At 34.5% G+C, this 23064-nt stretch overlaps 1 long non-coding RNA gene across 2 annotated transcripts in view; it reads right to left on the bottom strand.

The window, feature by feature from the left end:
* The window catches only part of LOC123648041, a 48753-nt gene that overhangs the window by 13722 nt on the left and 11967 nt on the right, over positions 1-23064 (bottom strand). Inside the window, exon 3 of one of the 2 annotated variants that reach the window (XR_006738464.1) lies at positions 8011-8070. The exons of the other annotated variant lie outside the window; for it this stretch is intronic. This is a non-coding gene — a long non-coding RNA (uncharacterized LOC123648041). Of the gene's footprint in view, positions 1-8010; positions 8071-23064 lie in introns of those variants that run through there. 2 annotated transcript variants of the gene reach the window in all.

Here is a 23064-nt window from a genome sequence, read left to right as displayed (position 1 = left end):
ACGGATTCAAATTGAGGAATGCTTAGGATCTTAGAAAACATACAGTTAGGTATAAAAGGGGATATATATTATGTTATACACATCTACACACATCTTATTGTTCATAATAATCATACCAGAAGAAAGGGAAATATTTTAGTTTTGCCTCATTCAGGAATGGTAACTAAGGACAAAGGTAATTTAACTAAACAAGAGGAAAAAGTAAGAAAGCAAACCTGAGTAACTCCCAAACAAACTCTTAAGAGGAATCTATAAGACTGATAAGGGGTCACTCATAAATGTAATCCACAGAAAAATTAATGAACATATTGAACACTTACGTTATTTGGTATATGTAAAAGAGGAAAACTGCCAGTCATCTGATAATACTTCTGACATAATTGAGTTTAAAGGCTATGTAGTTACTATAGATCAAGATGCCATTATAGCAAGTTATGAGAGACTATATCTAGAAACTTTTAGCCTTGGGTCCCTAACATGAGACATGGTTACAAGGTACCAAAGGAGTGTCAGGTAGGAGAATATATCAAGGCCAGGCATATATTACATCTTAGACTTATGCTGGGGTAGATTCTAGGTTAATTAACTCCTCAGAGTGGTGAAAGTGTGAACATTTGAACAGAGACTTGCTCATTGCTGGATATAGAATACAACAGAATCTGGACAAATTTCTTACTAATATACATGTCTGTGTCCAAAAAAGAAAAAGGAAAATAAAGTAAATGATATGATCCTTTAAAAATCTTTGTCCTACAAGTTACAAAAAAAGACTTGGAACAACTTAGGGAGCAGGTTAAATTTGTATAATTCTGCTAAGTTTGCTTGAAAGGTGTAAGGAAACAGTAGAGAAAAATAACCATATGGCTCAAGTTATAAGAATATCATGTGACAGAAAATGAATTTCTATGTTTGCTACTGAAGTAGCTCAAATCACAGGACTTCAAAAAATTAAATTTCTAAGAAAAGGCAACGTTTTAGGAAAGTTATTTGATAAAGTAAATGGGATAAAATAATCTTCCCTGGGTATCTGAAAGCAAGGACAGGTTTTGGAAGCCTCAACAGCTGCTTCTGATCAAAATTTACTGAGGACGATTCTCCAGCGAAGACAAATGCTCTTGACACAAAGTAGGAGCTCAAATGTTTCTTGAAATGTTTCAGTGAGGATAATATATCTATTAAGAATGCCCACGTTTTTTAAACTTAGAATTGTATGGAGGGGGGCAAAAGATTTTTTATTCTCTAATCATTCACATTTTGTGTGTTTCACACTAAGCCCTATAATACAGAGAGTTTATAGTGAGTGAATAACACTTATATATACAAAAGCATAAATATCACTTACTGTCATTCTGATTAAATCTCTACTCCTCCTTACGAGGCAGCCATGTGTCTCTGTAAGAAACTTCCCCAGATTTTTTTTTCCTTATCCTGGTTATCAATGCCCATCTATGAACTTTATTGCCAACCCTTCTTCAATGCAAGTTGGCTTCAGTATGAGTATTAATTTTATAACAGGTGTTTAGCTCAAACTGTAGAGAATTTCTGATCTATGTTCCTGCAATTACTGAAATGTCAACCTTTAATGCAAAGCGATAACCAATCATATTTATATAGCTTAGTGCCTAAAACGATCTTTAACTTACTACTACCTAACTACAGTGCACTGAAGTGTAATTACTGAAATTTAAAGAATTTCATTGTACCTCAAAATGTTCTGTATGGAATGTCTGTCTCCAGAAATGGCTTTGCTTCATACAGTGACTCAAATTCAGATGCTTTAACCCTTTAGTTCTCTGATCTCCCCTGTGAGAAAGAGTCAAGTTGCTCCCATTTGAGAGAGTAAGTTTAATTCTATTTGGAATAGCCTAAGCACAAAATCATCCACACATTCTGATAGGCCTACATTCCAACATTAAACAGCTGCCACACTCTAGTGTGTTAGTAGCTTGGTTGTTAGTAGCTTGGTGATTGCTAATTAACCATTTCAAGCTCATTTTCCCATAAGGTACATTTATTGACTGAAATTTCTCTAAAACTTTCAAATGAAATTGACTCCTCAGTGAATTCAGTAACTTGTCAGTGGCTGGGCAGTCCCACCAAAATACTGAAAATGGTTTGGGACTATAGAGACAGAACTAAGGTGAGTATACATTGGGAAAATGTGCTAAGTTTCATGAAAAAACAAACGTTTAGATTTTTACTTAATTAAATTAAAAAGATATTTTTATCCCTGTTGCAAGCTAAGCAGCCTTTCTCATTTAATCCCAAATACATGGGTTATTCCACAAGGGGTATCACCTCTTACCCAATCAAACTTGGACCACTTTCATGAGCATAAGAACTCCAAAGCAGGTGCTAAGCCTGAAGGCTAACAATTGCCCCATGTTTACTACCAGCATCAGCTATGATTTCTCATTTAGTAGCAAAAAAAACAGAAGAAAATTTCAGTTACTGAAAAACAACATCATTATTTCCTGTATAATTAATTACCCTGCCCATATAGTTACTCCCACCAAATAATAACTTAAGAAAAATTGATAGGTGTTATCTGCGGGGCAGAGACTTAACAATGAGAAAATGCAGGGACAACTTTCTGAAATTTTCTTTTGGACTTGATTCAACATGCATCACTGCCAAGCTTTATAAGTGCTGACACTATGTAGCCCAGACTCACTGAGAATAATTCCTTCGTTTGCCCGTCTACCTACACTACAGCAGGTGTGATAATGACAAGGCAAGCCTTAGTGTATAGCAAAGGGAAAATGGGAAGCTTGATTAATTTTCAAATTGTATAAACAGCCCTAAAGTAATGGAGAATTAACTATAACCTTCAGATTTCTTCACTGGGTTAATCTTATGTGTTCCTAATATGAAATATTATCTATCAGGATATAGGTATGGAATATATAGATTATAAATATGGAAGAATTGAAATTGTTTTCAGAATGTAATCTGAAAAGGGACCTGCTAACAAATAATTTAGCAAATAGTTTGCCAATATTAATCACAAACTTTAAGATCTATACACCATTTGCTTCAAAATTCAACTTCTAATCAGTATGTGAAAGAGATATCCATATGCCTATGTTTATTGCAGCACTATTCGCAATACCCAAGATATGGAATCAGCCTAAATATCTATCAATGGATAAACAGATAAAGAAAATGTGGTATATATTCACAATGGAGTATTATTCAGCCAAAACAGGAATGAAATTCTGTCATTTTCAGCAATGTGGATGAAATCAAAAGTCATTGAGTGAAGTAAGCCACGCACAGAAACATAAATATCGCATGTTCTCACTTACATGTGGGAGCTGAAAAAGGTTGACCTCAGGTAGGTAGAGAGTAGAACAATGGCTACCAGAGGGTAGAAGGCGGGCAGGGAGAGGAAGAGAGGTTGGTTAGTTAATGGGTACAAAAATACAGTTAGATAAAAGAAAAGTTCTAGTGTTCAATAGCATAGTAGGGTGACTATAGTTAAAAATAATTTTTGTATATTTCAAAATAGTTAGATTTGAAATATTCCCAACACAAAGTAGTGATAAATGTTTAAGGTGATGGATATCCTAATTACACAGATCATTGCATATTGTATGCACTTATCAAAATATCACTTGTACCCTATAAATATGTATAATTATATATTCATAAAGTAGTAAAAAATACAAAATTCAACTTCTAAAATCTATTGTAGGTTAATAGTTAATATTAATAATGATCACAACAATCTGATTATAAACATATCAATTGAATTGTTATTTATAATAGCAAAAATCTGGAAACAACCCAAATATTCAAAAATAGCCAATTGAGAAAATAAATTATATTACTTCTATATACATGAACACTATATGGGTATTAAAAGTACTATGTTGATAAATAGATATTAAAATAATTATGATAATTATGTCTAAGAAAGTCTGTCATTTGTTCCTGCTATACATCACATTCTGCACTGGGGGTGGTGGCAAAGGGTGAAACACTAAACTTTGAGTTAAGACAAAAATAAGAAAAACAGCAAGTGTGTAAAACAGGGTCATCCTGTCTAGTTCTAGACCCCCAACATAAAAGAAAGGAAGTTTAGGTTATTTATTTGAGATCTTTATTCTTTTTTTTTTTATTTATTTATTTCAGCTCTTCATGGGGGTACAAAAGCTCAGGCTATATACATTGTCCGTGTCCTGCCCATCCCCCCGAGTCGGAGCCCCAGGCGTGTCCACTCTCCAGACAGTGTGCCTGGCACCCACCATGCAGCCACACCTCCATCCCCTCCCCCCCCACCTCCCCGAGTCAACACCCTCAGCCACGACCACTCCCCAGATGGTGCGCAACGCACTCATCATGTAGGCATACACCCATCCCCTCACCCCCCCAACCCCCCCACCCCCATCTCAGTCTGATATCCAATTGGTATCCTTCTCCAATGTGCATTTAGGTGATGATCAGGGAAACCAGTTTTCTGGTGAGTACATGTGATGCCTGTCCTTCCATTCTTTGGATACTTCACTTAATATAATGGGTTCCAGCTCTCTCCAGGAGAACCAAAGAGATGTGGTATCATCGTTATTTCTTATAGCTGAGTAGTACTCCATGGTATACATATGCCACAGTTTACTAATCCATTCGTGGATTGATGGGCACTTGCGTTGTTTCCACATCTTTGCGATTGTGAATTGTGCTGCTATAAAAATTCGGGTACAGGTGTCTTTGTTATGGAATGACTTTTGTTCTTTTGGGTATATGCCCAATAACAAGATTGCTGGATCAAATGGTAGGTCTACTTGAATCTGTTTAAGGTATCTCCATAATGCTTTCCACAGGGGTTGCACTAGTTTGCATTCCCACCAGCAGTGTATGAGTGTTCCTGTCTCTCCACATCCACGCCAACATGTGTTGTTTTGGTATTTTTTGATAAAGGCCATTCTCACCGGAGTTAAGTGATATCTCATTGTGGTTTTGATTTGCATTTCCCTGATGATTAGGGATGTTGAGCATTTTTTCATACGTTTTTTAGCCATTCTTATATCTTCTTTTGAAAAATTTCTATTCATGTCATTTGCTCACTTTTTGATAGGATTGCTTGATTTTTTCTTGCTGATTTTCCTGAGTTCTAAATAGATTCTTGTTATCAGTCTTTTATCTGATGTGTAATATGCAAAAATTTTTTCCCATTCTGTAGGCTGTTTATTTTCATGACTGTTTCTTTGGCTGTGCAGAAGCTTTTTAATTTAATCAGGTCCCATTCATTTATTTTCATTGTTGCTGTGATTGCCTTAGGGGTTTTCTTCATAAATTCTTTGCCTAGACCAATGTCTGTAAGAGTCTTTCCTACATTTTCTTCTAGAATTCTAATGGTTTCCCTTTTAAGGTTTAAATCTGCTATACACTGTGATTTGATTTTTGTGAGAGGTGAAATCTGTGGGTCCTGTTTCAGTCTTCTACATGTGGCTATCCAGTTTTCCCAGCACCATTTATTGAATAGGGATTCTTGTCCCCAGAGTATGTTTTTGTCTATTTTGTCAAAGATTAGATGGCTATATGAGGATGGTTTTATATTTGGGTTTTCTGTTCTGTTCCACTGGTCTGTGTCCCTGCTCTTGTGCCAATACCAGGCAGTTTTAAGAACCACAGCTTTGTAGTATAGTTTGAAGTCTGGCAAATCAATACCTCCCATTTTGTTTTTATTGCTTAAGATTGCTTTTGCTATACGGGGTCTTCTCTGATTCCATACAAAGTGTATAATTATTTTTTCTAAATCTGTGAAAAATGATGTTGGTAATTTAATAGGAATTGCATTGAATTTATAGATTACTTTGGGTAGTATAGACATTTTAACAATGTTGATTCTTCCAATCCACGAGCATGGTATGGATTTCCATCTATTTACGTGTTCTGCAATTTCCTTCCTTAGTGTTTCATAGTTCTCTTTATTCTTTATTAATATATATATTTATAGCTGTAAAATTTCCTGTAACATGCCTTTTCACTCATAAGCTTTCATATACAGTGATTTAGTTTTCACACATTTCAAAGTATTTTTTAACTTCCTTTGTTATATTTTTTGACCTATTGGTTATCTAGGAAGATGTTGATTTCCATGTATTCATGAATTTCCCAAATTTCCTCCTGTCATTTATTTGTAATTCATTCCATTCTGTTTGGAGACGATACTTTGAATGACTTCAATCATTTTAAATTTATTGAGGATTGTTTTATGGTCTAACATATGGTCTATCCTGGAATATGTTCCATGTGCACTTGAGAACATTTGGTCTGTTGTTGGGTGGGATGGCCTATAGATGTCTGTTAGGTTTAGCTGGTTTAGTGTTGTTCAGGTCTTCTATATGCTGGTTGGTTTTCTGTTTGTTTAATGCTCATAAAGCAGTTTATAACTCCTCTTTCGTCCTCACTTTCTGCCTGTACAGAACCTCAAGTTCAAGTAGAGGTGAAAGCTTAGAAAATTCTCAGATTTTTCCTGAGCAGGTACATAGCCCTCAAAAATTACATATAGTAGAATACAAACCATATCATCTTTTTGACATCTATTTTTAATATATCCACTTTACTTAGCAAGATTAAGCACAATTCAGATAATGGTGAGCTAGAAGACTGCTCATTAAGTGTTGGATACAAGTTTATTTGAACAGTATGGAAGGTTGGGCCTCCAATACAAAGTGCAAACACTGTCGCAAAATGGCTATTAAAGGTAACTAAGTCGTATGTCTGCCCTGAAGACACTGAATAAAGAAAATCGTCCATTTCTACTGGTGAGAAGGCAGTTGGTTAAATTCTCAGAATTCCCATCAGGGCCTAGGAAAGGTTTGCCAGTATTTATTGGACATTTACCAAGTGTCAGGCTCTTTCCATTTTATATATGAGGAATGTGAGAGTCACAAAAGGCAGAGCTAGGATGCCAGCCCCCAACAATTCTGGCTCCAGATTTTCCTTACAATCTTTGAGGGAGTGTCTCCCTGGGGTGGTCTTTTAGAAGATTCCAGGTCATGGGCCATAAGGCACCACAACAGCATAATCTGCCAGTCACTGCCATGGTCGTTGGTGCAGCACTGCTTGTCCCAGAGGCAGCAGTGGGTCAGCAGTATGATCACGTGCACAATGTAGAAGGAGAGTAGAAGGTGGCCCTTGCCTGAAGCCAGGCACTGAGCACAGTTGTCATGGCACCTGTGGAGTTGAAATGGCCTAATTAAAGGAGTTAAAAGGAGTTGAAATCTCCTAATTAAAGGGGAGCTACAATTCAGTAAAAGACACTTCCAGGAATTGGAGAAAATATAACCTAATATTAAAATATGTTCAAACAGAATAATGGATGGTTACTTAGGTACTTATTCTCTAGGATTTTCTATATATTTGATCTCTCTCTCCCCCCTCTCCCTCTCTCTCTTTCTTTCTCCACATCCACCTGCCAGCCCCCCCACACACATTATAAAGCTCAAAAGAACTAGTGGTTTACCTTGAGGCCTCAGAGAATACAGGCAACAGAGGAAAAACTACTTGTAATGCTAGTGTTTCCTTCAGAATTTGGATTACAATTATAGGAATAGCATTAGGTATAGATTCAATGATTAAAATGCATGTAAATATAACACATTCTTACCAACTCTGTTAGAGGACTCAAAAATGGTCCTAATGATTTTTAAAAAAGGCACTGATGTTAAAGATGTATAAGGAAAGTTTGAATAAAAATGTTTTATAAATTATGGTACTAAAAAAAGTGATTTTTCTATACTAACACATAATTTTTAATAATAGATTTTAGAAATACTTGTGTAACTAAGTTAAAATCAAAATTTATAGCCAGACTTCTTCTTCCAAGTGTGCTTATACATACAGGCCAAAAATATATTAAGGTATTCTCATTAGAAAATGGAAGCTCATGCTTTTTATAGTTTACCCTATACTTCACTGCATGTATTTTAAGTAGCCTAGAATAATGGATCTAGCAGAATGGAGTTTACTTCTTACCTGATCTGTACCGTGGCTCAGTAATGACTTATGCAACATTGACTGTGCTTGAATTCTTTCTTAGTAAATGTGTTCCTTTTTTTTCACCTATGGAAGAATTGAAATTCCACAATTGAGTCCTTGATACCTACCTTCTGGTTAATAATCTAAAAATTTCCCATGATATAGTCCCCTATGGAGGGCTTGTCCTACCCCTGTGTGGATTCACACCCTGGGTTTAGCCTCAACTTGGTTTAGTAACAGCTGCCCTTTTTTTTTTTTTTTTAACCAGACTGATCCTTCAATCTCAGATTTTTTCAGTGGACTGGTCATATCACTGCTTTCCATTTCTTTAAAAACCCAACTTTTCATTGTACTTGGGTCTCACATTCTGTTGTTTAGTTCTTTTTCAGCACTGCCTAGGATCCTTGTAACAAGCTATGTTCTGTTCTGCCACATCAGCTGTGCGCATGCCTTGGAATATTCATTAGGATGAAATGCAAAGTACTCTCTGCTACTACTATCCAAAGTTTCAGATTATATATTCGTGGCTTTGATCTCAATAAAAAACATGGTGTTCTGCATATGTCCTATTTTTTCAATATCTACTTGATCATAAATGCAAATCAAGTAGAATATTTAAAGTGCCTTCAATTCTGGATTTCTGTCTGATCACAGGATTCTAGCCAGGTAATGGCCCAAGTTCATCATTCAATTATGAGTTCAGTGGCAACATTCTTCTTAACTTGAGAATGATTTGATCTCACTTGATTACTGTGAAAGATTTAACTCTCATTTAGTGCTCAGTCTTTATTAGTAGTTTATGGGAACTGTGTATCTTTTCTGAGTTCTTTGAATATCAGGACTATTTTTGCAATCTAGGACACTCTGCCCTTACCCTACTATTGAATAGCATACATTTGTACTTTTATCTATTGCTGTGAGACCTGAGCTTCTATTAATGAAGCATTGAGCTAATCAGCGTATTCAAACACATTCACCATCCCCCTTTGTTATCATCATCCTCAATCACTCACTTTGTTAACTTCTTACTCTGTGGCAGACACTGAGTACTTCACCAGAAGTAACATCATTGTCAGGAGGCCCTGCCCAACTAGATGACATGGAGAACATGAGCTGAGTTGTACAGTGACAATAGAAAATAATTTTTAATTTTAGTGACTCTACATTTTTTCCCCATTATGTGATATTCCCGGAGAGAAGTTCAACGAAAAGGCGGAGAAAAATTCATGAAACTGGCCAACTCATTTCATACCTAGAGCTTATTGCTATATATCCTATGCTATTAAACTTTATGTTACAAAGAAGAATGCTTTCTGAAAATGTGTCAAGTGTATTTTCCAAAGCACAAACCCAACAGTATTAACCAGGATTTCATCATGAATCCCACTCTGGACAGATGGGAAATAACATAGCTCAGCAAAAGTCTGAATTTGACAGCTTTTGGAAGTCCTAGTTAATAATAAAAAAGAAAGAACACCTCATTTGACACAAGTCAGAATATTGAATTTCAAGTCCTGGTAAGTCAAGGTGCCTGAGGGGTCACTATGAGTGATGACATGCAACTCAGAAACCACACCCAAAACGCCAGCACTTTAGTCCTCCTCCAAAGTCATGAACAATGCTTTACAACCCAGACTGCTCCCCCCCCCCACCCCGCACCCCTGCTGTCACTGTACCGGCAGAAGCCAGCTTTATGGTTAAACAGCTTTGAGAAGTCACAGACCTACATGATCATTCAAGTATTTAAAAAGTGGCAACGGCAGACTAGGCTCTAGAGATACAGTGGTGAACCTGACAGGCACAGATCCCATTTTCATGGACTCTAGCAGAGAAAGAAATCAGTATGTAAGCAAACAAACATGCAAAAAAAAAAAAAAAAATACTGCCAAACTGTTCCTGCTGGCCACCACCCATCCTTGGTCTCTAGCAACCACTGATCTGGTTACAGTCACAATAGATCAGTTTGCATTTTCTAGAATCTTATGGAATCGAGTCGTATTTTTTTCGTCTGTTTTCTTTCATTCACATTTCTTTGTGTGGACATATGCTTTTATTTTTCTTAAATAAATACCTAAGAGTGGAATAAACATGTGTGATAGTGTACATTTAACTTTTTAAAAAATTGACAAACTATTTCCAAAAGTATACAATTTTACATTCCCAACGGCAGTACTTAAGAGTTAAAGTTTCACACCCTCACTAACACTTGGTATGGTCAAGCTTTTTAATTCTAGCCATTATAATAGATGGCACTAGTACCTCATTTTGGTTTTAACTTGCTTTTTTCTAATGATTAATGAATTTGAGATATCTTCATGTATTTATTGGCCGTCCATATGTTGTCTTTGGTAATGTGTTAAAATGGTTTGCAGATTTATTTTTTATCTTATTATTATTGAATTTTGAGAGCCCTTGATGTAATAGAGTATGAGTAATTTGTCAGATATATATATTTTACAAGCATTTTCTCTAGTCTGTGCTTTGCCTTTATGATTTTCTAAAAAAAGTTTATTTTGATGAGAAAATGTTTCCAGTTTTGACAACATAGAAAGCATCTTTTTAATAAAGCTTATGGTTTTTATGTCCTATTAAGGAAATATTGTTTCAAGCCCATGGCCACCAAGAACTCCCAGCTTTTCTTCTGAACATTTTAAAGTTGTACCTCTTTAGGTATTTGATCTATTTTGAGTACCTTTTTGCATACAGTGTGGGGTCAAGTTTGAGGGTGTTGTTTAGCTTTGAATTTGCATTTTGTCCCAGCACTATTGAAAACATTATCTGCTTCCATTGAATTTCCTTGAAAACTTTGTAGAAAATAAATTGACCATATATGTGTGGGTCTACTTCTAAACTATCTATTCTGTTTCATTGATCTCTATATCATGTCTATTTCTATGCCAATATGAGAGTGTGTTCATTATTTAACTTTATGGTAAGTTTCAAAATCAGTAAGTCTTCCAACTTTGTTTTTCTATTTCAAAGTTTTTTGGGGGTACTCTGTGTGTCTGCATTTCTGTGTTAATTTTAAAATTAGTGTATTAATCTCTACAGAAAAAGCATGCTGGTATTTTGTTAGAGATTATTTTTCAACTAGAGAGGCAAGTTTGGGAAGAATTGACAATATAACAATATTGAGTATTCTGATTCATAGACACAGTATTATCTCTCACTTTATTTCTTCTTTAATTTCACTTAGAAATGTTGTGTAGTTTTCAATATATAGGTCTTGAAAGTTTTTAATCAAGTTTATTCCTAATTATTTCATTTTTGATCTAATTTCATGTTTTTTCTAATTTAAATTTTTGATATTTTATTGCTAGTATATAGAAATACAACTGATTTTTTGTATATTTGCTTTAATATTGCAAATGTTCTAAATTCACTTCTTAGTTTATAGCTTTTTTGTAAATTACCTAAGATTTTCTACATAGACTATTATGTCATTTATGATAGTTTTACATCTCCCTTGTCATTCTGTAGGTCTTTCTTTTTTTTTTTTTTTTGTCTTTCTCTCTTTCTTCCTCTCACTCTTTCTTGTTGTTTTTGTTGTTGTCTCTTATTGCACTAAGTAGTTCTTCCAGTACAATGTAGTAAAGTAGAAGTGGTGATAGTAGTTATTCCTGTTTCTTCCCTAATATTAGGAGAAAAGCATTATTAGGTCTTTCACAGTTAAGGGTGAAGTTAATTGTAAGCTTTTTATAGATGTCTTTCATCAGGTTTGCCAAGTTTACTTCTATTCCAAGTGCCTGCAGATTTTCATCATGAATGGATGTAAGATTTTGTCAAATGCTTTTTCTGAATTTATTATAATAATGATGTGGTTTTTCTTTAAAAATCTGTGAATATGGTGAAATACATGAGATTTTAAAAGTTAAATAAAATTTTTCCTTATAGGGAAGAATCCCACTTAGGGCATATTATTCTTTTCACATATTGCTAGATTAAACTTGCAAAAATTAAGAATTTTTGCATCTTAGTTTATGAGCAGATGGAGCTCTATAGTTTTCTTTTTGTTTTTTAATTTTTTTATCAAGGAAATATTGGTCTCATAAAATCTATTGGGAAGTATTCCCTTCTCTTTTCTGGGAAGGCTTGTGTGGAAGTAATACTTTTTTCCCTCCTTAAATATTTCATTGAGTTTATCAATGAAGTTTTCTATACCTGCAATTTCCTTTGTAGGAATATTCTCAAATACACATTTTATTTCTTTAATAACTATGAGGGTATTTAGCTTTAATTCTTTGTGTCTTTGAAGGAGTTTGACCATTTCATTTAAGTTGTTAGTTTTTATTGGCAAGAGTTTTTCATAAAATCCTCTCATCAATTTAATAATTGTAAAATTTGTAGTGACATTTTTTCATTTCTAATAGTATTTTCTTTTTATTCTGATCTGTCTGCATACAGGTTTATCATATTTATAGATTCTTCCAAAAAACTAGCTTTTGGTTTAATTGATTTTTCTGGTTTTTTGTTTGTTTTTTATTGTTTTTCTGTTTTCCATTGCATTGTTTTCTGCTCTGAGGGTAATTTGCTGCTTTTTTGTTAATTACTTCTACATGCTTTAGATTTAATTCATACTCCTTTTTCTCCATTCTTAAATTAGAAGCTTACATTATTTGTTTTAAACTTTTCTGCTTTCCAAATAGAAGAATTAAACATTTTCCTCTAAACCTTCTTTTAGCTACCTACCATAAATTTCGATATATTCTGTTTTCATTTTTGTTCAGTTTGAAAGACTACCTATTTCCCTTTTGATTCCTTTTTTTGATCAGTTATTAAGACACATTTTTTAAAATGTTAGGATTTTCTAATTTATTTTCATTGTGATCAAAAAATATACTTTGTCCTATTTGAAGCATGTTATAATTATGCAGACTTATTTCATGACAGAGTTGTGGTCTATCTTGCTAAATGTTCTGTGTACACTTGAAAGGAATGTGTACTTTCTTGTGTACTTGAATGTTCTAGGTTGTTTTGGTTGACTGTTCTTCAAAGGTACTATATCACTGTTGATTTTCTATCTACTTATCCTATCAGTTATTTAAAGAGAAGTATTTAAATTGGCATGTATAATTGTGGATTTGTCTATTTCTGCTTGCAATTCTATCAGGTTATGTTTCACATGTTTTGAAGCACTGCTATTAGCAACATAAATGTTTGTAACTGGTATGTGCTCCTGATAAATTGATACCCTTACCATTATGAAATTACCTTCTTTTATGGGGTATATTTGATGTTTTGATATACGCAAATGTGTAATGATCAAATCAGGATAATTGGGGTATCCATCACCTCAAGCATTTATCATTTCTTTGTGTGAAGAACATTCCAATTCCATTCTTTTAGTTATTTTATTTATTTTTTATTTCAGCTCATCATGGGGGTACATAAGTTCAGGTCATATACATTGTCCATGTCCCGCCCATCCCCCCGAGTCAGAGTCCCAAGCGCATCCGTTCTCATTCTCCAGACAGTGCGCCTGGCACTCATCATGTAGTCATACCTCCATCCCCTCCCCCCCCCCCCACCTCCCCGGGTCTGCACCTTCGAGCATGACCATTCCCCAGAGGGTGTGCAATGCACTCGTCATGTAGGCATACACCCATCCCCTCCCCCCACCCCAGTCTGATATCCAATTGGTATCCTTCCCTGATGTACATTTAGGTGATGATCAGGGAAACCAGTTTTCTGGTGAGTACATGTGATGCTTGTTTTTCCATTCTTTGGATACTTCACTTAATATAATGGGTTCCAGCTCTCTCCAGGAGAACCAAAGAGATGTCGTATCATCGTTATTTCTTACAGCTGAGTAGTACTCCATGGTATACATATGCTACAGTTTACTAATCCATTCGTGGATTGATGGGCACTTGGGTTGTTTCCACATCTTTGCGATTGTGAATTGTGCTGCTATAAACATTCGGGTGCAGGTGTCTTTGTTAAAGAATGACTTTTGTTTTTCTGGGTATATGCCCAATAATGGGATTGCTGGATCAAATGGTAGGTCTACTTGAATCTGTTTAAGGTATCTCCATATTGCTTTCCATAGGGGTTGCACTAGTTTGCATTCCCACCAGCAGTGTATGAGTGTTCCTGTGTCTCCCCATCCACGCCAACATGTGTTGTTTTGGGATATTTTAAAATAACTAAACTGTTGTTAACTATAGTCACTCTACTGTGCTACAGACGACTAGATTTTATTCATACTACCGAACTGTATTTTTGTTCTCATTAACCTTCCCTTCTTTCTACCTCCCACCTCCCTCCCCACTACACTTTCCAGCCTCTGGTAACCATCATTCTTGTCTCTACTCCATGGGTGTTTTTTTTTTTTTAGCTCTCACATATGGAGTGAGAACATGTGATATTTGTCCTTCTGTGCCTGGCTTATTTCACTTAACATCCTTCAGTTCCAACCATGTTGTTGCAAATGATAAGATTTAATTCATTTGTATGGCTGAATGATATTCCATAGTGTAGATGTACCACATTTTCTTTATCCATTCATCTGTTGATGGACATTTAGGTTGATTCTATATCTTGGCTATTGTGAATAGTGCTGCAATAAACATGGGAGTGTAAATTACCTTTATCTCTGGTAATGTTTTTTATTATGAAATGTAATTTGCCTGGTATAAACTAATTTATCCTACTCTTCTTTGACTGTTAGGTTGATGTATCTGTTTCCATTATTTACTTTTAATTAGTTTGTATCTTTAGTTTGTATCTATACTTAAAATCGACCTTGTGAAGAAGTACATAATTGGATCTTACTTCTATATCCAACTTAACAACCTCTACCTTTTAACTGGGGAAGCTTGAAAATTATATTTAATGTGATTAATGATATGATTATGTTGCAGCCAATCATATTGCTATTTGTTTTCTATTTTCATATTTTATTTATTCCTTTTTCCTCTTTTTCTGACTTCTTTTAAATTAATTGAGTATTTTTATGATTCTGTTCTACCTCCCTGACTGGCTAATTAGTTTTTACTCTTTGTTGTGTGTTTCCTTTAGAGTTTATAACATACATATCTAATTTATCACTATCTAGCTTCAAATAATATTGCCCCACTTCACATATAATATCAAATTTTATTTATAATATACTTTTGATTTCTCTTTCGCAGTCTTTGTGCTCTTGTTATCCATTTTGCTTCTACATATACTATAAACTTCAAATTGTTATTTTTTTATTTTCCAAAGTCAATTATCTTTTAAAGAAATTTAAAAATAGGAAAATTATAATTGATTTTTCACATGCATACTTACTATTTCTATTGATCTTCATTCCTTACATAGATCAAGATTTTCATCTCTCTGAAGGACTTCCTTTAACTTTTTTTGCAGTGCTGGTGATGAATTCTTTTTGCCTTCCAAAAAAATGTATTTTTTTCATTCTTCTTGAAAGATTTTTTTTAGGGTATGGAATTCTAAATTGATAGGTCATATTTTTCTTTCTTTGCTTTAAAGGCCACAGTGATCCTGAGTTGCATTCTTATCTTCATTTCCTGTACATGTACCTTTTTCCTCTGGCTGTTTTGAAGAAATTTTTTTCCTCTTCTACTGGTTGTAAGCAATTTTATTATGATGCATCTTCTTTCAGTTTTTTTCATATCTCTTATGGTTGGTGTTTGTGAGCCTCTTGAACCTGTGGTTTACAGTTCTCATCAATTTGAGAAAACTTAAGTCATTACTTTTTCAAATGTTTCTCTGCCCTCCTCTTCTACTGTAGGGATTCCATAATTGGGATGTATTTTAGGCTATTTGACATTCCACAGCTCACTGACACTGTTCATTACTTTTTCACCCCTTTTTTGTCTTTGCAGTTCATCCTGGGTAAGTTTACATCATATGTCTTCAAGTTCACTAAAGCATTCCTCTTCCAATTTGGCAATCCCATCCAATGCCTTTTTCATCTCAGACATTGTATTTTTCTTTTCTAGAAGCTCAATAATCTTCCAAGCCACTGTTTAACATGTTCGTGATTTTTGGTATCTTTTTGAGTGTATAGTATATATCACAAGTGTTTTTTTTCCTAATTCTATCATTTTTGCCATTTCAGTGATATTTTCTTACTTATTGAGTCTTATTTTCCTGCTTCTTTGAAGACCTGCTAATTTTTATCGGATGCCAGACATTGTGAAGGTTACTTTAAGTCCTGTATATTTTGTATCAGTGAAATATATTTAGACTTTATTGTGGGAAATGATTTGAAAACAGTTTGATCATTTTAAGGTGTTTTTTTTTTTTTTTTGCTTTGTTAGGTGGAACCAGAGCAGCCATTAGCCTAGAGCTAATTTTTCCTTATTAAGAGGAAATGTTTTTGTGAGTACTCTTTTTGATGCCGTGTATATTACCAGATTTTTTTTTTCACTTTAACTAGTAGAAACACAAACTGTCGCTAGCTCTGAGTGAGCTGTAGACATTGTTCTGATTGCTCCTTTCTGGTGATATTTTTTCCTCTAGCTGAGGGTAGTTTTCTCACATGAAGGTGTTGATCAATACTCAGCTGAAGACTTTACAGAAGCCATCTTCAGCCTCTTTGATCTCTCTCTGTGCACCTCTCTTCTCTCCAGTAATCTTCCCTGCAAATTCTAGCAGCTTTGATTTCTCAGAATGTTCAACCCTGTCTCCTCGACTCAAGCAAGAGCCAGGCTCTGTTTGAGATCCTCTTCCCTGTGCTGTGGTCCGGAAACTCTCCAAACAGTAAACCGAGCAATCTTAGAGCTCATTTCATTGTATTTTCTTCTCCTAGGTATTATTGTCCTCAGTGATTGTTCTCCACTATTTGAAAAATCATTATTTTCATATGTTTTTCTGACTGTTCAGTTGTTTAAGGTTGGAGGGGTACAAATCTGTGCTCTGTTACTCTGTCATGGATGGAAATATTTAATAGTAATTATTTATTCATAATACTAATGTTTTAAATTTTTAAAAGGAATTACATCTTAAAATAATTTTTATTAGGCTTTTGTGTTTTTTTCCAAATTCAAATATCACTTATGATTTATCCTTTAAGCTATACATTCAACAAATTTTTAATGAACATGGTGTATGTCCTTGACAATGTTCTAGCTTTGGACAATACAGAAGTGAACAGACATATGAAGTCTATGATCTCATGGAATTTATATTATAGTTGTAAGGTATGGCTAGTAATTATATATGGAAGCACATAAATATCATACTATCTTATATGTGCAAAAAGCAATAGAAAGTGCATGAGGTCAGAAGTTGCACTGGTCGGGGGAAAGGTGCACTGTAGCTGGGATAATGAATGAAAGCCTCTCTGATGAGGGGATATTGAACCTAACAACTCAAGGATCAGGGGGAACTTTGTAAATAACTAAGGAGTGTATAGAAAGCATATCCAGGAAAAAAGAACGGCAAATTAAAAAGGGAGCTTTTGTAAAACAGAAAGATTGGAATGGAGTGTACAATTTTCTGAATAAAGGAAAATGGTACTGCAGACATAGGTCAGTGCTAAATTGCATCCAGCCTTGTAGGTTGTAGGTTGTGATTTATGCTTTCAGAAAAACTAATATTATATAGAATGGGCTCTAGGTGGCAAAAAATGGAAACAAATGTACTAGTTAGGAAACCGATGGAGCAGTTCAGGTGAGAGATCATGGTAGCTTAGCCTTGATGGTGTCTCCAATGTATATCTTTAATCCATTTACCATCAATGAGATTTATAGATATATTTTATATGGAGGGAGGAGAAGGGTGATTTGAGGTAAAGAGGTGAATCAAGGAAGACATGAAGATTTCCAAGTCTTTGACTTGAATGATTGGGTACATGATGGAACTTGTGACTGAAATGGAGACTGCAAGAGAAGCAGGCTTAGGAGAAAGGTAACAAATGTTCTATTTCACTGTATTAAGTCTGGATGTGTTAAATTTCCAAGTGGAAATGTCAAGTAGGTTGTTGAATATATGTTTGGACTTCAGGGGAAAAGTCAAGCCTGGCAATAAAATACTATTCATTTTGCGTTACATAATTTCATTTGCTTTTACCTGGTGACATTTTTCTACTTGAAAACTCTTTGGCCTGCTTCTCTTGGAACCCCAATTACTCACCTTTTAGAGGTCCAAGGGTACCTTTAATATTCTGGGCTATAATTGAACACAGGCGAGGATGGAGTGCCCTCTGGTGGAAAACTGACAAAGGCTTGGGACACTGGAGTATACACATGATAAAATGGGAATTAAGGACTTCCCAAATGGGTAATAGGAGGAATGGCCATAGGAGTCTAAATATATGAATTGGGCAAGCTGTTAAGAAGAAATGAGGAGTAGTTGGGAACTAATACAAAAGGGAGAATGCATGTTTTATAATAGGAATGCTATTCAGTTCTAGCCTAATGTTATGTGTAGAATGCAGTCCCAGTTTTGAGAGAGATGATTTTTTAAGCCCAGTCAGAAACACATACTATGTAAATTTTTCTGTGACTATTTTCAGATTTTAGAACACTCTGTAGATTAAAATAATACAATAAAACATGTATGTGGATAAGATTGGTGGATTGTAGCAGTGTTGACATCCTAGTTGTCATACTTTACTACTATTTGAATTTCACAATATTAACTGTCCTATCAGGGTGGGTTTTTTTGGCAACAAACATATGAGCTTAAACTGCCATCCTAAGTCATTGTTAACTAAAAGCAATAAGCTACAGTCTAAATTATGAATCTGGAGAATATTGATAACCCCTACATAATTTTCTTTTGGGAAATTTCCATCTAAAGCAGTATGGTGGTCACTGCTGTCACTTGTATAATCAGGTCATTTACTTTATAATTGGTTTAGAGCCCCAAAATGTGAAATAGTCCACAGAATTAATTTTATGTATGTATTTATGCTGCTCCATAATCATGGATAAAATGCTGAGCCCATTAGCCATAGACAAATGGCTTAACAAGAAATAAACCATTTTTCATAAGTCTATCTTCATTAGTCTACTTTTGAAAATTTTCTGTTCATGTCCTTTGCCCACTTTTTGATAGGGTTGTTTGATTTTTTTCTTGCTGATTTTCCTGAGTTCTAAATAGATTCTAGTTACCAGCCCTTTATTGAATGTGTAACATGTGAATATTTTCTCCCGTTCTGTAGATTGTCTGTTTGCTCTTGTGATAGTTTCTTTGGCTGTGCAGAAGCTTTTTAATTTGATCAGTTCCCATTTATTTATGTTTATTGTTGCTGTGATTGCCTTTGGAGTCTTCTTCATAAATTTTTTGCCTAGGCCAATGTCTATAAGAGTTTTCCCACATTTTCTTCTAGAATTCTAGAAAAATTTCACACCTTAGGTTGAAGTCTGTTATCCACCATGATTTGGTTTTTGTGAGAGGTGACTGGTGCGAATCCGGTTTCAGTCTTCTCCATGTGGCTATCCAGTTTTCCCAGCACTATTTATTAAATAAGGATTCTTTCCCCAAGTATATGTTTTTGTCTGCTTTGTCAAAGATTAGATGGCAATATGAGGATGGTTTTATATCTGGGTTCTCAGTTCTATTCCATTGGTCTGTGTCTCTGTTCTTGTACCAGTACCGTGCTGTTTTAGTGATTATTAAAAGATTAAAGCTCACAGGCTTGTGCAAACTCCAATGTCAGCACAGAAGTCACACCTACTGCATCAGTGGAATACTTCCATTATTACAATGAGGCCAAGGGAGAAAATTCCTTTCTGACCAGGTCAATATTTTTTAAAAGCTCAAAGAATATTGACTGACTTACTCTTAGGGTACTCAGTTTATAGAGCACCTTTTAATATTAAATATAGTACCCTCTTTCTCCTTGGAAACTTTCAAAAATTTTCTTTGAAGTCACTGTCAGAATATTATATGAGTGGCTTCAAAATCAAAATTACTTCTTTGGCAACATTCAACCTTCCCCCACCAACTCCCAGGATGGAGCAGACATACTCTCTTTATGTGGCCAACCTTATCTGATACACATCCCTTTAGACTAATAAGTAGATTTTTGGCCCTGTGCTCAGTCCTAAAGATCAACTTTAGCTCTAAAATCTCTAAGCATTAATCTTTCCTTAATTTAATGTAAAAATACCTCTAGCATATCTGTTAAGTCCATCTAACTTTTCACAATGATTCATACTCTTATGTTCTACGTTTCAATATTAAGAAAAGTTTTACCAGAAAAATTATAGTTGGACTCACATTGAAACTGCAAGCTAATGCAACACTTTTAAGAGTGAAACATTTCACCTTCTTTTAATCCTCCTCTTTCCTAGAGAAGGAAGAAAGGAAAAAAACTGGTAAGCTTCCCTTAAATTTTTCTTTTATCCGCAACTCTTTCCTTTGAGTATCATTTTTTTCCCTTTAGCTTGAAACTATTCTGTTTTTAGGAGAGAGTGTATTTGGAACTGGTTACATGAAATTTACTGGTAGAGTTGAAATTTATGAAAAAGTAAATAGAATGAAGGGAAATATTGCTTTTAAAAATTCCTCATTCATTTAGAAAAAAATGTAGAATAAATTCTATTCCTTCATTTTTATAAGTATTTTTGAAATTATGATATTTCTTTGGAAATAAGATTTTTACTTTTGTGTACTCAGTGTAATCATCAGTTTTCCTTCAAAATATTCACCTAGGACATTTACATTGTTTTCAAACTGGTTTTTAGATTTCTTTTGAATAATACAGTCCTTAATTTTTTTAGCCACCAGTTAAAAATACATTCAGAAATTGAGTTTAGAAACACCTAGTTATGCCATTGGGAGTTTTATCTTGGACAAACACTAGTATGCAAGTTTGAAAGGATATCTCGGTCAGCAGAGAGTTTAATTATGAAGCTATTGAGTATTATTCTAACTTTTATTTTATCCCTGTTGAAGTCCCAAATCATTTTAACTACAGGAATGTATAAATCTTAGTTCCAATAAATTCAGAGAAAAGAAACTTGGGCCTTTAAGTCCTTGGGGAATAATAGTGGAGGCATTGATTGCTGCTATAACATGTAATTAAATCTACACAATTCCATTTCTTTTGGTCTTGGATCAAGAGCTGTTGAGAGGCAAATGTCAACAGAGGAATACTGCTTTCTTGAGACGTAGATCTATTATTTACACAGTGAAGTCAGTGTCAAAGAGTTCTTCCAAATTAACATAAATGCTTTATTTTAACTGAAAAGGAACACTGTGCCTGTTTAATAACTCAATATATTAATGATGTTGAATCCTCCAGAGTTTTCATTTTTAAAGTCAGACAATGACAGATTTGGAAAGATATCAAGACTAGAGCAAAATCCTAAAGTAATGAGAAGAACAACCTGACTTTTCAATCAATACATTAAAACTACTGTGTGAATCTGCAAATCAGATTTCTCCTAATACCATGTTTCCTCCCCTCTTGGCTTCTTAATACGGTGGGGAAGGGAGGGTGGAGATCAGTTTGACCTTCAGCTTCTTATGCAATTTTATTTGGCTCATGTTATATAGATGTTGCTATCATAGAAGGAGTTTATGTCTAATTTAACCTTAAATCAAAGGGTGTTTTGTTGCTGCTGTTGTTTTGGTTTTTTGCATTTGCTATTCCCTCTGCCTGGAACACAGATCTTTGCATGGCTGCCTCCTTCTCATCATTCAGGTCCTTGCTTGAATGATACTTTTTCAGAGAAGCATATCCTCCCCAAAATTTGTGTACACTCCACTACCTTGTTTTATGTAATACCTTGTATTTTCTGTATCTGAAATTCCCAGTGATATTTGGTTACCTGTGTATTGCTCATTTTTTCTCTTATTATCTGTTTTATTCACTGTTGTATTCCTAGAACTCATGTAATAATTGTTCAATAATGGTGTTGAAGAAAAGGAAAAATAAGAGGAGCTAAATAAGCTAATATGTTCAATTCCACTTACCTTTGAGGAACAGTTGTTAAACACTTAGGTTACAGAAAATGTCACAGGAGGAATTAAAAAAGGTTTCTTTTTTTATTTCCACATGTTATGGGGGTAAAAATGTTTAGGTTACATACATTGCCTGTGCCCCACCCATCTATCAAAAAGGTTTCTGTTTCAAATTATACACTTAGTCTTTAAGGTGGCTCATAATTACCCTCCCAAATATAACTATGATTTTAAAATAATTTGTCTAATATAAATTTTCAGGTGTTCAGAAATGGCCAAACTACCAAGGTGCAAACTACTTTGCAACCCTTGGCCAAACAGTTTTTTGTTAGGATATTGTTACAGAATCTCTCAAGGCTCTACACATAAATGAGAGCCTTTTCTGACCTGTACATAAATCTAGGCTTGAGCTATGGTAACTTAGGTCTAAAAAAGTATGTATGAAAAACAATGATGACAGAAGTTATAGGCCTGTCTGAAATCCTCTGTGACTAACAGTTTTAACAAGAATTAAAATATTTAAAAAGTAAATAAAATATTTCTAAAAGAACTAATATTTGGTAGATATTTTATCTGTAAGATGAGGATTTTCTCTGTATCCATGAGCAGTTCTCTAGTTTTGGCTTTTGTTTTTGATTTTTTCATTTTCATAAAAGTCATTGACAGAAGTCTCAATATAATTTTTCCTTCTTATTTGACAAATAAGAAGACCTGAGCCAAGGTAGAGATGTCAGATTTGCCACCAAAGAATTATTCATTAATCTATTTGTATTCCATATTACTAAACAATTTCAGCCTCTTGCTGGGGCAATCTAGGAATTTATTAAGGACGTATAACCAAATTGAATTAATATTTCTTCCTGAAAGACAGTGCAAGTGGTTTTGCTGAAAAAGCTTTCAGTAATACAAGATTAGTGACAATGTCTATGTAACACATTAATCATAAGAAGATACCAATTTATGTCACCAATCCCAGGTACTTCTATCATTTGCAACTGTGCTGTTTGAACAGATACTCAACTTCCAAAGAATAACATAGACACACAATGAATACCATGTTTCAGAGTTACTCTCATGAATAAAAACTGGTTCTTTCCTAAGCTAAATGCACTACTGAGATATGTATATCCAAAAGCCACAATTATCTTTTCCTAGGTCTTAAATCTCTTCCATGCTTGAAACAGCCATTTGACATTTCAAGACCATTGG

Source organism: Lemur catta, chromosome 12, assembly GCF_020740605.2.
Source record: "Lemur catta isolate mLemCat1 chromosome 12, mLemCat1.pri, whole genome shotgun sequence".
NCBI lineage: Eukaryota > Metazoa > Chordata > Mammalia > Primates > Lemuridae > Lemur > Lemur catta.
The sequence above is the reverse complement of the archived record's forward strand: the minus strand, read 5'-3'. Positions and strand labels throughout refer to the sequence as shown.